The sequence below is a fragment of the Alexandromys fortis genome, unplaced genomic scaffold (genome assembly GCF_014885135.2).
Source record: "Alexandromys fortis isolate MF-2015 unplaced genomic scaffold, M_Fortis_MF-2015_v1.1 scaffold_69, whole genome shotgun sequence".
Taxonomy (NCBI): domain Eukaryota; kingdom Metazoa; phylum Chordata; class Mammalia; order Rodentia; family Cricetidae; genus Alexandromys; species Alexandromys fortis.
The window spans coordinates 5,194,715-5,210,432 of NW_026067951.1; positions in this window are offsets into that span (position 1 = coordinate 5,194,715).

Here is a 15,718-nt window from a genome sequence, read left to right on the forward strand (position 1 = left end):
ATCTCCCAGTAGAACAGTAGAATTATAGACTTGCTTATAAATCAAAGCTGACTTTGATATTGTAAATGGCTATACTCTCTAAATCCAAGCATGTTGTTAAAAGAAAAATTCATAGTTTCTGTCTCATGTTAGGAGTCATCTGGTATAGGAGAGAAAGAAGAAAGAATTTAGAAAAATTTTACATTTCTCCATACCTATTTTGTTTATATTGTATCTTTCATTGACTATATGTATATGTGAATAATGTTTAAATTTCCACAATGAACAATAGATTTTTCTGCAATAATCTTTGAGTTTTCCAATAATAAGATGGATGGGGCCTGACATTGATGATTCCACCTGGTTGATATGTCATCATGATGTTGATAGTGCTACTTTAAGACAGATTTTAGGTATCAGCTGATTAAGGTGGTTCCAACTTGGTTAGATGAAATGGTGCACCTTTTTGCAACATTCTGGCCAGAACTCCAAATAAGAACTTCAGAAAAACTCTATCAACTACTCAGAGACTATTTGCAATTATACCAGACAGTAATCTTGAAACTTAACCATAATTTTAGTTTTATTGGATTCCACAGAAAGAACATTGTCCCCCACCCCCCACAGTTGGATGTAATTTTAGAAGATGATGGTCCTTACAGGGTAGGGACATCATTTTGGGGTTGATTATTACTGGTTTAGGGTTGGGGGTTGGGGTGGAAATTTTGTAGGCTCAGGGATCTTACAAAAAAAAAAGAAATTGAATGGGATAATAGGTATATTCATATTACTACTACTAGTAGTTGGTAATAGAGTGAATACTTGTGAGCTATTGTTTAGAGACAATTTACATTGAAATAGATTCTTGTATATTGATCTATATTTAAACTATATTTGTTATAATGAATATGCTCCTATTTCTATTTACAATATTTGTATATTTATGCAAAGTTAAATTGTCAGATTGTATGCAGGCATGTTTCTAACTATGTTTAAGACCTTTTGTATATTGATACAATTTTAGGATCTATTTATCATATTGCATTATACATTTCTACCTCTGATCAAGATACTTATACTTTTTTTACATTTTGAGGTCATTATCCTCATTTGTTGCACAGTTGTTTAAAGATTGTTTAATAATCTAATATAAAGTCTTAGTCTTTAATTCATAAAGGTATTGAGTATTATAGATCAATAGTCATCTATGTTTGTCATATTATAGTTAGACTAATCAGGTTTTTTAGATACATAGAAATTGTTTTCTGCATAGATAGGTAATCTTCAAGCACTTCAAAGAACTGTAGAATATGACATTTAAATAACTTAGGATTCTGTTGATGTGAGACACAATTGCTCCTGGCAAGGCCAAGAGTTGGTTGCTCCAATGTTGCAAATGTGACTTTGGGTAATTGTCTAGGTAGTCAGTTGTCTCTGTCATCTACTGCACATTTTGGAAGCTGCTTGAATGCACTTCCTACATACCCAAGTAATAGTATCTCTCTTTTCAGGCCTTTGGTAGGGTTGAAGACTAGATAGTCATAGCTACTTTCCTCTTATGACCTAGCCAAGCCATTTCTAATACAAGACTTAAACTCCTTAGGATAAAATAATTATCGAAACATTTAGCATATGTTTCTTGCTTAATACTATTTTTGCATGTTTTAATTCTAAGTTTTATACTTGATATCTCTTCTTATTGCATACAGTTTTATATTAGGTTTGGAACTCTCTTATTTAGACAAAATGGGGAGGTGATGGGGAACCTCTGTAAGTCAATAGCCTTTGAGAGGCAGGACTAGATGGGTCTGGCTTTTGTTATCAAAAGGCAGATGGGTCAGCCCACTCATTCTTTTGCTCCCCACTTGCTATACCTGGATGGTGAATTCCATTCCTGTTCCTCATTGTGATCTGTGAGTTCTCTTTTAATAAAGAACTCCTTATTATACCATATTAAGAGCTAGCATGGGATTTCTTTATTTGTGTCCTCCCCCTTCTGACACATTCCTTTTCATGAAATTATTATCTTACTCTTATTTTAATGAAATTTAGCAACATAGAGGAAATCAAAATGGATAGTCAAGATGCTGTGTAAAAGGGGGACACCATTGCACTTCTATATTGCATTTGCATTTTCATCTGGGACTCCACTGAGTACTAAGCAGCAGACATTGTATAGGAAGGAAGGTTGATTAGCTGTGATACCTCTAACGCATCTGAACACTTCAGTTTAAAATAGACTGAGTGCTAAGAAAATCTTAGCATTCCATGTGTGAGCCCATTATACTTTAATTATAAATTAAGCCATGCCAAGCCTCATGAATAACCTAATCACTGATAAATAATTGCATTTTGCCTTCAAAGGAGCAAGTGAACTTCAAACAGTCACTGATAAGGCTGTGAGTCCATTTTAGAATAAATTTATTAAATGAGAAAAGACATAAAACCATGACTTACTAATCAATTTTGATACTTTTTTTTTCTTTTTCACAGGGATGAGGTATAGTGGAGTGACTCAGGTTTTTTCTAGGGTTCATTTTTAGTTAATAGTTTTAACTCCTGTCATTTTATATGTTCTCCATCTACAGGGCCAAAAATACTTATTTTAAATTGTAGTTCACTGATTTGCATATTGCACAATATTTTTTCTAGTTCTCACTAAACTTTAAATTCAAATAAACTTTTTTTTCTACAAAACTTTGAGTGTAGTTCTTTTGTTATTGTTGCTTGTGAGTGTATTGTGGGATGCGAGTGTGTGTGTGTGTGTGTGTGTGTGTGTGAGTGTGCGTGCCCATGGGTTCAGGCCCACAGAAACCAAAAAAAGGCATATTATCTCTTGAATCTGCAGTCACAGGTGGTTGTGAGCCACCTAATATGGGTGCTAGAAATTTATTTATTTATTTATTTATTTATTTATTAAAGATTTCTGTCTCTTCCCCACCGCCGCCTCCCCTTTCCCCCCCCCTCCCCCCATCAAGTCCCCCCCCCCAAAGAGCAATCAGGGTTCCCTGCCCTGTGGGAAGTACAAGGACCACCCACCTCCATCCAGGTCTAGTAAGGTGAGCATCCAAACTGCCTAGGCTCCCACAAAACCAATAGGTGCAGTAGGATCAAAAACCCATTGCCATTGTTCTTGGGGTCTCAGTAGTCCTCATTGTCCACTATGTTCAGCAAGACCAGTTTTAACCCAGGCTTTTTCAGACTCAGGCCAGCTGGCCTTGGCGAGGGGGGCACCCACACACTGAGACAATGGGGATGTCCTATCGGGTGCTAGAAATTTTACTTGGATCCATTGCAACTCTATAGTGACCCATCTCCCCAGACCCTACTATGACATTCTCAAGGTTAAGGCCTTGAGTTAACCTTTGTCATTTGTCCCTTGTTAACTTAAGTTACTGCCCATCTCTTCAAGAATTTCTAGGCTACTAAGGAAGCTTAACCTCTTATGTTCAAAACTCAGTGCAGAAGACTTCTTTCCCTAAAAACCACATTTCCTCTGCACCATTTCATCTGCTGATGAAAACTTATTCTTTGTCCAGAGCCCAGTATGAGATAACAGCATCTACTCTCATTTTGAAGTGTCTTAGAAACTTGCTACCCATACCTTCTGTCTCTTGGGCCACTTTCAGTGCTTGGGTAGCTCTGAGTCACTGCTGATGATTCCTGCACTGGCAGTGTCATCAGACCCTATCCTTAGCCACCTGGCAATGTAACCTGACAACCCAGAGATGTGTAGCTCAGCTGATCGCAGTGTTCACCACAGCTGCTGGTTCCTAATCTGTCTGGGTGAAATGAAAGAGGGACATGAGACCTTGCATACACATTGAACAGTTTGAACAATCAGTGGGAAGGTTCTTTGGGTTCAAGTTGTTACAGTGTTCTTATTCCAGGCAAAGCCATTTCTCTCTGTGGCCATCATAGTCCCTTTCCCTAGCACCAGTCAGTAGTGTAGAAATCGAATTGAGACCCAGAGCCTACATTTTCTTTGATCTTGCTATTCACATAGTGATATTTCTCAGTTATAGATTTTTTTTTCCAGGATACTTTCCTAAGAATCTTGACGCTTTAGCAGTTGCCATAATATGGTGGTGGGGAGAGGCATTCCTGGTGTCTAGTGGGAAGAGGACAAAGAGTATGGTAAACATTTAACAGTACAAAAGGTAGTTATGCTTAACAAGGAATTATCCATCTCTGTGGAAATGCCTTTTGTGCAAAGGTTGAGGGAGTCTATAAAAAAGGGAGGGAATGGGATGGGCAGACACTCTGCACTTGTGACAAAGAAATCCTACAAACCCAACCTATTTCTGGAGGATGCACAGCAAAGGAAAGTTGCGGGAAGTAGTCTGAAATGAATTCACCGTGGATCTAATTCTGGTTGAAGAATAGGCATGTGACAATCAGTCCCCAAAGTAATAATAGCGCAAAGTGTGTGGAGTGGCATAAGGGAACTCAGTTGCTCAAATCCTTTTTAGCAGTCTTACTTTGTACAAACTGCTGCCGTATACAAAAACATCATCCTTTACTTTAAATGTGAATTCAAATAATCTGGAATGGTGGCTTACCCCTACAATTCTAACCCTCTGGAGAGCAAAAGTAGGAAATAGGATTGAAGTCAGCGTAGGCTAGATACTGATTTCTAGGTCAGTCTGGGCTGCATAGTGTGGTTCTGTCTCAAAGCAAACAAACAAGAATTCTATTAAACAGCTAAAACTGTTCCTTTTAGATTCATGGAAAGAGCTCAATGTTTTATGAGGGTGAAAGAAGGGAAGAACACTGGGAACAAATGCTAACAAGACCTGATGGTACCATTTAATAAGGACTCAGTGGGAATGGGAAAAGAAATGAGGCAAGGTTATGTGAATTTCATGGCAGGTTGAGGGAAAAAAAATCAAACAGTCTCTCGTTTCCTCTTGCCATGCCTCCTTCCCTACCCCACTGCCTGCCTCTCTCCTTCCCTGCCTCTGTGCCTCCCTTCCTGTATTGGAATAGAGTTAGGATGTCAACAAGCAGAAATAAAAGAATTTTGCATTCTATCCCCATCTCATCTACGGGGAATGAGAACTTGATCATGACACAGGTGAAACGATTCTTTCTAGTCTCTTTTCTACTCGCTTGACTCTTTCCTCATTTCACTTCCATCCATAAGTGTCAGCGTGCAGAACCAGATGAAGAAGGGAGTGATGACCCTTTGTAGAATAAAAAGTATACAGTCGTGTAAATGCCTAAACTAGAGACAGTGTTTCAGACTGAATCATAGAAGCAGTGCATGAATCTTGGTTTATTTTTTTTATTACTCTTGGACAAAGGAAGTACATGCCATATGGCTGCCTCTTTGTCAAAGAACTTGAAAGTGTGAATCTTAGCAGATTTTAGTTCAGATTAAAATATCACATTCCATGACTCTCTGCTTGCCAATATAAATTGCATTAATTGGAGGACAATTGCTTTCTGTGTCAGATGTTAGAAGAAGAATCCAAGTATATGTAAGTCAACAGTGAAGAAGGCTGGCAGGAAGATCATCATCATGCATGATCTATATTAGGTGAGGTAGCTCACATCATCTAATTGCTGGGTTTTTTTCTTTTCTTTTCAGATCACTTCATTAAAGTATAATTTCCATACAATAGAGTACATAAATCAGTGAATTTTGACAGTTACATTATACCTGTTAAACTATTTTTAAAAAAAGAAGAATAAACAGATATTTCTCTTTATCCCATCTCTGGCTCCTGCTCCTATTCTTTTACAGGGTAAAGTACGTGTCTATATCCACTGCTGTAGATTAACACGGAACTTGCTTTATTGTTCACACATTGATTTCAGGATTTGTTCAAGTCAATGTGGACATTAGCCACCCCACCACTTTAGAGTTCGACTAGTTCCACTGAGTGGAGAGAACATGAACTTGAAGCTGCTACTCGGAGAAGAGGAAATCCTTCTTTGGGAAGATCATAAATTGCTCTTCCAGAATAAATGAGAAGTTTGCATCACACTTAGTCACGTAAGATAGCAATCATTCATTATCTTTTGTTTTGCCCTTATTAATTAGATTTATTTATTTAATCTACATCTCAACCACAGTTTCCCCTCCCTTCTCTCCTCCCACTCCCCTCCCTTACTTGAACTAGGGTAAGCATCAGTCTGGTCACAGAGATAGCCAGTTCTAACTACAAATCTGCTATTGTTAAGAATCTTAGTTGAGCCCATCCTTGTAGATTCCTGGAAGTTTCCATTGCATCAGGTTTCTACGTGACCCCAGAATACACCCCCTTTCCAGTCATCTCTTTCAGTGTTGTCCCCCTACATCCAACCCCCCAACCTGATCACCCACGTTGCCATCCCCACTAGCTCCCAGTCCACTCATGAGATTTCTTCTATTTTCCTTTCCCAGGGAGATCCTAGTGCTCCCTCCTTCAGCCCTCCTTGTTACCCAGTCTCCCTCGGTCACAGATTGTACCATCATTATCCTGTACTTTACAGCTAATATCCACCATGTGAGTACATGCAAACAGCAGCCTACAGAATGGGAAAAGATCTTCATCAACTCCATATCCGACAGAGGACTTATTTTCAATACATATAAAAAACTCAAGAATCTAGACATCAAAAACCAAATACTCCAATTAATAAATGGGATACAGATCTAAACAGAGAATTATCAACAGAAGAATCTCAATATTGGTTTTGGATGGAGGTGGGTGGTCCTTGGACTTCCCACAGGGTAGGGAACCCTGATTGCTCTTTGGGCTGACGAGGGAGGGGGACTTGATTAGGGGAGGGGGAGGGAAAGGGGAGGCGGCGGTGGGGAAGAGACAGAAATCTTTAATTTTTGAATTTGCCTTGTTGTGATTTGGCTTGATTGGGATTTTTGTGTCAGCAGAGAGCTTGCATTAAGAAAATTCCTAACAATTAGGGCTTCATTTTTTTTTCTGGAATTTCTATAGAGAAAACTTTTGCCTTGGATAGGGGCTCTTTCTTCAATTTTAAAACCAGAGTGCGACTAGTTTCATGCTATTGCTTTATTTTTGTCTTTAGCTAGCTGTGCCTGTCCACTTTCCTCTCAAAAGACTCTTGAATGTACGTTGGGTCTATATGGTGATCCGAAATATTTTTTTTTATCTTAAGGTCTTAAACTTAATTACATTTCAACACCCTTTGCCATGTAAGGCCACACAGTCATAACTACTATATATTTAGACTTGAAGATCTTTGGTGGAGATGATACATTATTTTTTTGTGACTATTCAATGCTACACATAAAGATTACCACATGAACAGAGACTCTGCATTTATAGTATCTAAATTATCTTTAATGAAAGGACATCCATGAAAGAGAGCCTGGGATGCATTCCCACCTGTCATTCACTTTTTTCCTCAGTGACCTTACACTGCTTGATACAGAAGTGATGGACAATGGAACATCTAACATAAATACTAACAATAATGCCTTGTGGACTGAGAACATATCAAGGATTGTGCTTCCAGGTGTAACAAAGAGACCCAGCAACCGCACTTCCCCCATATTCTTGCTATCTCTCCTTTTTATCTTAAACTCAGATTCTCTGTCAACCACATTGCCCTCCCAGCTTATCGCTTTGGCTACTTTTCCTTCAAATACAGCTATTATTCCAGCTCTCTAGTTAGTGATAAACTCTACCTTTGATCAGCTATTGCTTCAAACACATGGTATTAACCGATTTAAACTTCTCAAGAATTCTATACAGTTGCCATATTTATTTTCCTCGGATTCACTCACCCTTGCCCTGACACTGCTGACCAGGGAGGGCAGACACTTGAGTTAGTGCCTGAAACAAAAGGGCATGATCAGGTACCAGACAGATCTTCAATGCACTTTAAATAACTAAAGGAAACACTAACCTCTTGTTTTCCTCTTGATAAGATAAGAACAGTGAGCTAGACTGGTCCCCAATCAGTTAACATTCTTATCAGTAGCTACCATTAATCAGGACTGAAAAGGACTGTGATACTCCTAAGCATCCCTTTGCAGTCCTTGTCTTTACCTGTCACTTTAATTGGCAGTGGTCAGTACCCACACAAACCTATGATCTTTTAAATCCTTTGGGAGATAACAGCATGGTTCAGAGAAAAGATACTTCTAGACAAAAAAGTCACCACAGCAGATTCTATTGTCCCTTTTTTCCAATAGTTCTTTATTTTTCCCCTGTTAACAGAAAAAGTTTAGATTCTGCTTTTGTGTTTAGTACCATGGTGCAATCTGAGGAATTATGGAATAAAACCCACTTTTGTTGAGCCAACTTAGACTCCAGTATTGACCTTGTCTCCCACTGAGTACCTCAGATACTACAGAAATGCTCATTCTAAGTATTTCTTTACCCACTTGCTGAAGGGAGAGAAATGACATATCAAGGACTCGTTCTTGAGAATATGCTGTGTTATTGGGTACGTAGTCAACAAATGTTTTTGCAATATCCTTTACATTATTTCTATGATTAAAATAAGAGCATCACCTTATTGTGTCCGAGGAGTAAATATGACAGATTTTTCTTATATTCATGGCCCCTCCAAAACATAATTTCATAAAGTAAATGCTATCATTACTAATTATAAGTATTATCAAATTCTACCTTATTTACATCGGCTTATCTTTATTTTAGAGTTTTGCCTGCTTTCTCAAGCACAGTTTCTCCCTTTCTACCTCAGCAAATTATCCCAGCTTTAAGTTCAATCTCCTGCCTCTTTGTCACCAGCTTTCTTCTCCTGATATTATCTAACACCCTTGACCCTGATCAATTCCATCTAAACTCGTAATATCTAAAAACACCCTCCAACCTAAATAGCCTCCTGGAATTAGCTTGGCCTCTCTGACTTTCCTTTGTTCCAGGGCAATGAACACCCCAGTGTGACAATACCCCAGGCCCTATGAATATTATGAAATCATAAAGCCAACATGTTGTTTGATCAGTTGTCACTGCCTGAGCTGAAACATTTCTCTTCATCCAATTTTGAATCCTGATGACACAGAGAAAAGTGTGATTTTTTTTTCTTGTAAAGAGTCAGGTAGTAAATTGTGCTAGCTTTGTGGTCCAGATAGTCTCTGTGGCAATTACTCTGCCTATATAACACACAAGCAGCCATAAACAATGCGCAAGCTATTGCACAGAGATACATACAAATAAAAATATTTACAAATGTAAGTGGCAGGTCAAATCTGACCTATGTGACCTACTTTGCCTACCTTCCTTTTGGATCATATTTAATGGTATATTTTTCAGTAAGTATGAAATTATCCACAAGTGAATAGGGAAATATTCTGGTTTTAAAAGAAGAACACATGTCATATGTTTTGTGTATGTGTGTGTGTGTGTGTGTGTGTGTGTGTGTGTGTGTGTGAGAGAGAGAGAGAGAGAGAGAGAGAGAGAAGCAGATTATATTATTTTTAATAGTGTCTTTTTCCAGAACTTTGGTATGCAACTAATTTGGAAATAGGGTTTCTGCAGATGGAGTCAAGAAAAGGTGAAATAGTGGATTAGGTGATCCTCATCCAATGACTGGTAACATAATCAAAATAAACTTTAGCCATAGAGACAAAAACAAAGGCATGGTGCTGTGAGGATATTTATAGGGGATTTCCTGGAATCACATCTTTGGAAGTTAAAAAACATTGAGGTGGCTTGCAATTATAAAATCATGGGAAAGGGGAAAGGACCTTCACCAGTTCATCATCATGTGTTGTCTGTCGAAGAAAACTGAGGATAAGAGGTGGAAAGTTGTGGTTTAAGAGTGATGTTTTTGGGTATCAGGTTGACAAGAAGAGGAATTGTGATGGTTAATCTTGATCTCTTAATGAGATTTACTATGATTATGAAAGAATCCCAGTGTATAGGATTCTATCAAGATCAGGAAACTGAGGTAGGAAAAAATCACATTAAATGTGAGTCGTCCTACCGAATCAGATAAGGTCAAGACTGAATGAAAGAGGAATAAGAGAGCTGAACACAAACATTTCTGACGCCCAATTGCTTGTGAGTGTCCGTCCAGCTTCTGCCAACTCCTGGTGTCTCATTTCTCACCCTGATTGACTACATTCCCTTGCAATAAGCACTAAAATAAACCCTTCCTTCTTTAAGTTGCTTTTGACATGCATACAATACATACACACATACGTACATATGTACATGCATAAGTACATACACATACACACATATTGCTGCAATGATAAAAGTAAGTAACAAAGGCCATTTGCATCAGGGAATCCTACAAATATTAAATCTAGTATGGTGGTATTTTTCTTAGTGTAAAATTAATTGTTAGTTAATTGGTTACTAGCCTTGAATATCCATCTAAATAACATTATTAAAGTCAGAAGTATGGGTGCTTTAGTCGCCATTGTTTAGATTAAGAGCAAAAGACAGGCATTATAGTCCTTTGTCCCCTATGAGAAATCAAGAGGCTGTCTGGACATCTTACACTGCATTGGACAAAAGAGGGTCACTTCAAATGAGCATTAAAGCATTGCATGCAGTGTCATGGACCATTTTTAATTGCATATTTGTATGCACGTAAGAATTTCCCATACATGCTTATTTCCGTAATTCTTGTGACTAAGAAAATATGCTTCTGAAAAAGTTAATATGTTCACTTATCAAGTAGAAATATATTGAAAAGCTAGTGATGTGGCGAGTCTCAAGTTACCTTGCCCATTGGAGCTTCAACACAGATTCATTCGGAACCTAGAGCTCCCGAAATACTGACGAAGAAGGAGCTAAGAAGGCGATATATAGAGAAGAATGTTTATGCACAAAAACTAGCATAAGGAGAAGACAAAGTGGAAATAGCCGAAAGTTGAATCTCCCATGATTCTCTGACAGGATTCAGTTCCTGGCTGGGGACCAGCTTCCTTGCACCTGGCCTTCCCATTAAGCATCCTGCCAGCCCTCCAGCTCTCCTCTCTGCTATGTTTTCAGTAAGAGTAGTGATGAATGAGAGGACTTGTAGGAGGCACAGGGCACCCTGTATTTTCTCAAATCCTCAAAGTAAACATTCCTACTTGCCAAAGAGAAGAACATGGAAACTTAATGTTTGTGACAGAAATGAATTATGTAATCACAATCAGTTCTTGGCTTCCTGAAATACCCTTTTAGTTCATTGCACATAAGTACGGTAAATTTAAATAGAGATTATGCAAATACCTACCATGCAAAGATGCCAACACAAGTTCCATGGTGTTTCGCAAAGCAAAGCAGTAACAGAAAAGAAAAGGATTCCCATTTAATTGCATTGTATATATCCATGCTGAACACAAAAATGATGATAAAATAATATTTTCCTCATTATTTTCTGACCAAAAAAAATGCATGTTAAAGAAACAATTTACCATTGATGAAGAAAATCAACTCAAAAATATTTTCCAAATAATGAATTTAAAAAATTTACTCTAGGTTTTATAAAATGATCAATGACTATATTTGGGGAAGATATCATGTCTACTAGTTGAGGAATGATACCTTCTAAAGAATGCTAATTTAAATGTGACAGACGCAATGTGCTCATTTAAAAAGAATGAAAGAATTAATCAGTATCTATGTACCCTTTATACTCTTCTCATCACCGGTAATTTTTTTTTAACAATAGCTGTCTCTGGGAATGTATAATGGATGCAATGCATTGCACATGTTTATTTGAGCACCCTAATACTGTAAAGCATGCAGTTTTTCAGCTTGCCAGAATGCAATAAGACATTTTCATCTTAACATTTTATGGTCTCTTTCTGCTTTGCAGAATAAAAGCATTCTTTCTAAACCTTTACCAAAGCAGTTGTCTGTAACTGTACAGGCCTCTCCAGGAATCTCATGAGCAAATGCTAAGAGCACCAAGAGATAAGAGTCGTCTTTTCCCTTAACACATTTAAAAGACTTATTTCATCTAGAAAATAACATCTCATAAAAATGCAATAAAAAAATTGGTTATATTTTTTGCTCTTAAGATATAAAAACTAGCAGACAAATGCAACGATTTACTTCTGAAACTTGGTAATGTGCTCTTATTTTATACACACATGCACACATACACACACATGTGCATGCACACACACACAGCGAAACATTAACCCAAATTTCAGGACATGAAATTGTAAGCACTTTTTCTTGTTATAATAAAAATAAAAGGGCTAGGCACGCAACCTAGTTGGTAGAATGTTTGTTTGTTGTACTCCAGCATTGCGTAAATATTATGGTGGCACATGCCTGTAATCCCAGCACCTGGAAGGTGGAAACAAAAGGACAGGACCTTCAAAACCATCCTTGACTACATAACAAACTTGAAGCAAGTCTGAGTTACAGGAAACTGTCTAAAAGAAAGTAAAATTTAAAGCAAATTTATAAAAACTAAAACATATCCCATGTCTTATGTAAAAAGTTTTCTTCTTTTTTGATATTAAACTTGGATTTAATTTGATACCAAAATTCAAGCAACACACATGTGCACACATACACACAAATGCACACTCACAATGATTGCTAGTCTGTTGTTTTATAAAAGCATTTGTTTTGGCCCTCTGAATGGTGTGATGTCAGAGATGGTTACATGACTCCAATATGTCCTAACTTGTTCAGCACAGAGTTAAATAAAAGAAACTTTTGCCTATAGTATGTCTTGGGTCTCAAAATACATTTTCTGACCTTTGAAATTTCAATAAATAATGTTCTGTCTCTTGTGTGCTGTCAGGAAACCTCTCTGCAGTCACATTTCTAGCTTCTGGTGCTGCTTCTTGTGACAGGGTTTCTCTGATGGGACCTTTCTAACTAGATCAGAAAACAGACCCCTAAACCTCTCTGATTGTTTGCTTGGTGACCCCCCCCCTCAGAGGAGGGCAATGAATTGCTTGTTACTTTTCAAGTTTCTCAGAGACAGGGAGAGTTTTGTGAGTTCTCAGGAGACAGGTTTTAAATGGGGTTGTTTTTAATTCACTGAAAACGGTCTCCAGAAGATGTCTTTTTTGTAATTGTACCCATGGTGGCTAACTAGTTGGTGTCATTTTACGAGTAGCAAATTCATGTGCAAACAACTGGGAAGCACATGTACAGGTAGCGTTGGCTACCAATGTTGAAAGTGTTGCCAAAAATAGTAAGAAACCACACGAAAATGATGTTGTGTCAAGTAATTCTTTTTAATTGGCAACATGAATCATTTATTTTAAGATTGGAACATGTTCATTATATCACTGCAGGAATGAAAATCCAGAAAAAAATAAGGATGTAAGTTAGCAGACTCCATGAACGTCTCTTGTTTTCTAGGAGAAAAGGGGGTAGGTGAGGTAGAAAATCGGTCAGGAGGAATAGGTCCATTCTCAACGACCACTTGGGCTACTAATCCCTAACTGGTTTCCTAACACCCCACTCAAAATTTGAAACTCTAAAACAATTTAGAAGATGGACTACTTATAGATTCTGGGTAAGAAAATGGCTCATTTTCAAAGTCCCTGACCTAAAACTGTCTGACCATTATATTAATTTACTTATTCATATTTTTTTGTATATTGACACTACATTATCCTATAGGCAATTTCACTGTCTGGAACATTAGATGATTTCTGTTAACCCCACCCCATCACTAGCAACCCAAGGTCTGGAAGCCACTCAACTTTTCACTGTCTCTGAAATTTTGCTTCTTTGAGAACATCAGTTGGGATTATGTGGTGTGTAAACCTTTTACAGCTGCCATACAGATCTTGCAAACTCTTGTCTTCCAGGCCTTTCAGATTTGAAATCTATTTGTTTATATAACAAAGTGATTTCCAACATGAAATACATTACCCTTGAATTTAGCAATCCTATATTTACTGCTATTATGTACTTATCATTGTTCTCAAAGAAAGCCTTCTCACTTTTTTTTGTTTCTTTGTTTTTGTCTTGCTGATTTATATTCTGTCTTAATAGTATGGCATTCTTGAACTCACAGCATCTGTGGTTGTTTACCCAGCATCCACACAAGACTAAAAAGTGAGTTTCAGAAGCTAACAGCAGTTCAGAGAGATAGAGAGCAGGAAGCAACTGTCTTTGGTGAGACGGCCATTGGTGAGTCATTTGTGCACCAGTGGACAAATGCTGCTCATGTCCCCTCAAGTGTTACTAGTTAAATCCAGGAACACACAATCAAAAGCATTATGGAAACAAAAAGTGTTGAAAGTGCCCTAGGGATGTGGAAGGAAGAGTGGGGAAGTTGATAGGAAGATATAGAAGAGAAAAGAGGTTTGAGAAATTAATATGATCAAAATGTGTCACATATAGGTATGAAATTTCAAAAATAAATGCTTTGAAAAGAAAAAAATCAGATTAAATTTTACATCTCGTATTAAAAAAGTAATTATTCTCATTGATAAAATAATGCAGAGAAACGGGTAGATTGTGAGACTCTCTGATTTCACAATTTGAAATTAAGCAGTCAAGACCCCTGACTTTAGAGAAGACACTCAAGGCATTTAAGGAAAATAGAACGCTAGTTGTGTATATATACAAGTTAAGCATGAGATCCTGAAGAAAAAGCATGCAGGGTAAGTTCTCAGAAAGCATATGAATTTTGGGATGCCTGGAACAAAATCAAATGTGAAAGGGCAACTCTTAGGTAGCACAGGAAAAGAATGAGATGAAGACTCCAGGCTTTAGATGCCCACTAAGACACTTGTTATCATCACATCACCATATAGGCTAGCCCATGGGGATTCTAACTTCTACACCACCGTGTAAGGATGCCACTGGAAATTCCAACTACCTCACCACTATACAAGATTGCCACTGGAGATTCTGACTACCACACCAACATGCCAGCTCACCATTGGAGATTTCATCTCCCACATCACCGTGCAGACTCGCCACTGGAGATCCCATGTACTACACTACCATGCAGGGTTACCAGTGGAGATACCATCTACCTCACCAGCACTCAGGCAGGCCACGGGAAATTCTGTTACACACCATCATGCAAGCTCACCACTGGAGATTCCAACTACCACACCACTGTGTAGACTTGCCCCTGGAGGAATGAAATTCAGAAGACTATAACAGTATGGTATAATAAACCTAAAATCAAATTAAAGTATGTTCATTTTCTCTATTCTAATTATTATTGTATTTGGTAATATGGGCATCAACAATTTAAATGGTAAAAACAATAGCTTACTTCATAATGTCTGCAATAGGTTTCTCAGTCAGGTTATTATGAGGCTTGAGAATTTTCTCATTTATGTAAAAGGCACCACTAGTGCTTTACTCTGTCTCTCTGGATCCCATTCTCTGCTCCTCCATGCTGCTTGTTAGACCATTGCCTCATTCATTAGAAACATTCTTAAATGTAACTGTTTTGATGCTGACATTACTCTAGAGAACGATGTAAATACACACACACACAGAGATAGAGAGACAAAGACAGAGACAGAGACACAGAGAGAAATACAGAGAGACAGACAGAGAGAGAGGATTAAAGCACCTGGTTTTCTTCCACAGTGAGTCCTATTTACTGGAAGAAAAAAATCAGCGGAAAAAAAGCTGGTTCTATTGGACATTTTTCCTTTTTCTTCTTTACGTTTTTAAACTTAGAGCCTTGACTTCTATATTGCCATAGTTTTGTAACAATGTTTGGTCTTCTTTCCTTCCTTATCTATATTCACTGTTTCAGTTGACAAACAATCATGGCTACATGATCATAGTTGTAAAAATTATATAGTTTATCTAAAAGTTTTTACCTTGCATGTCTATATGACCAC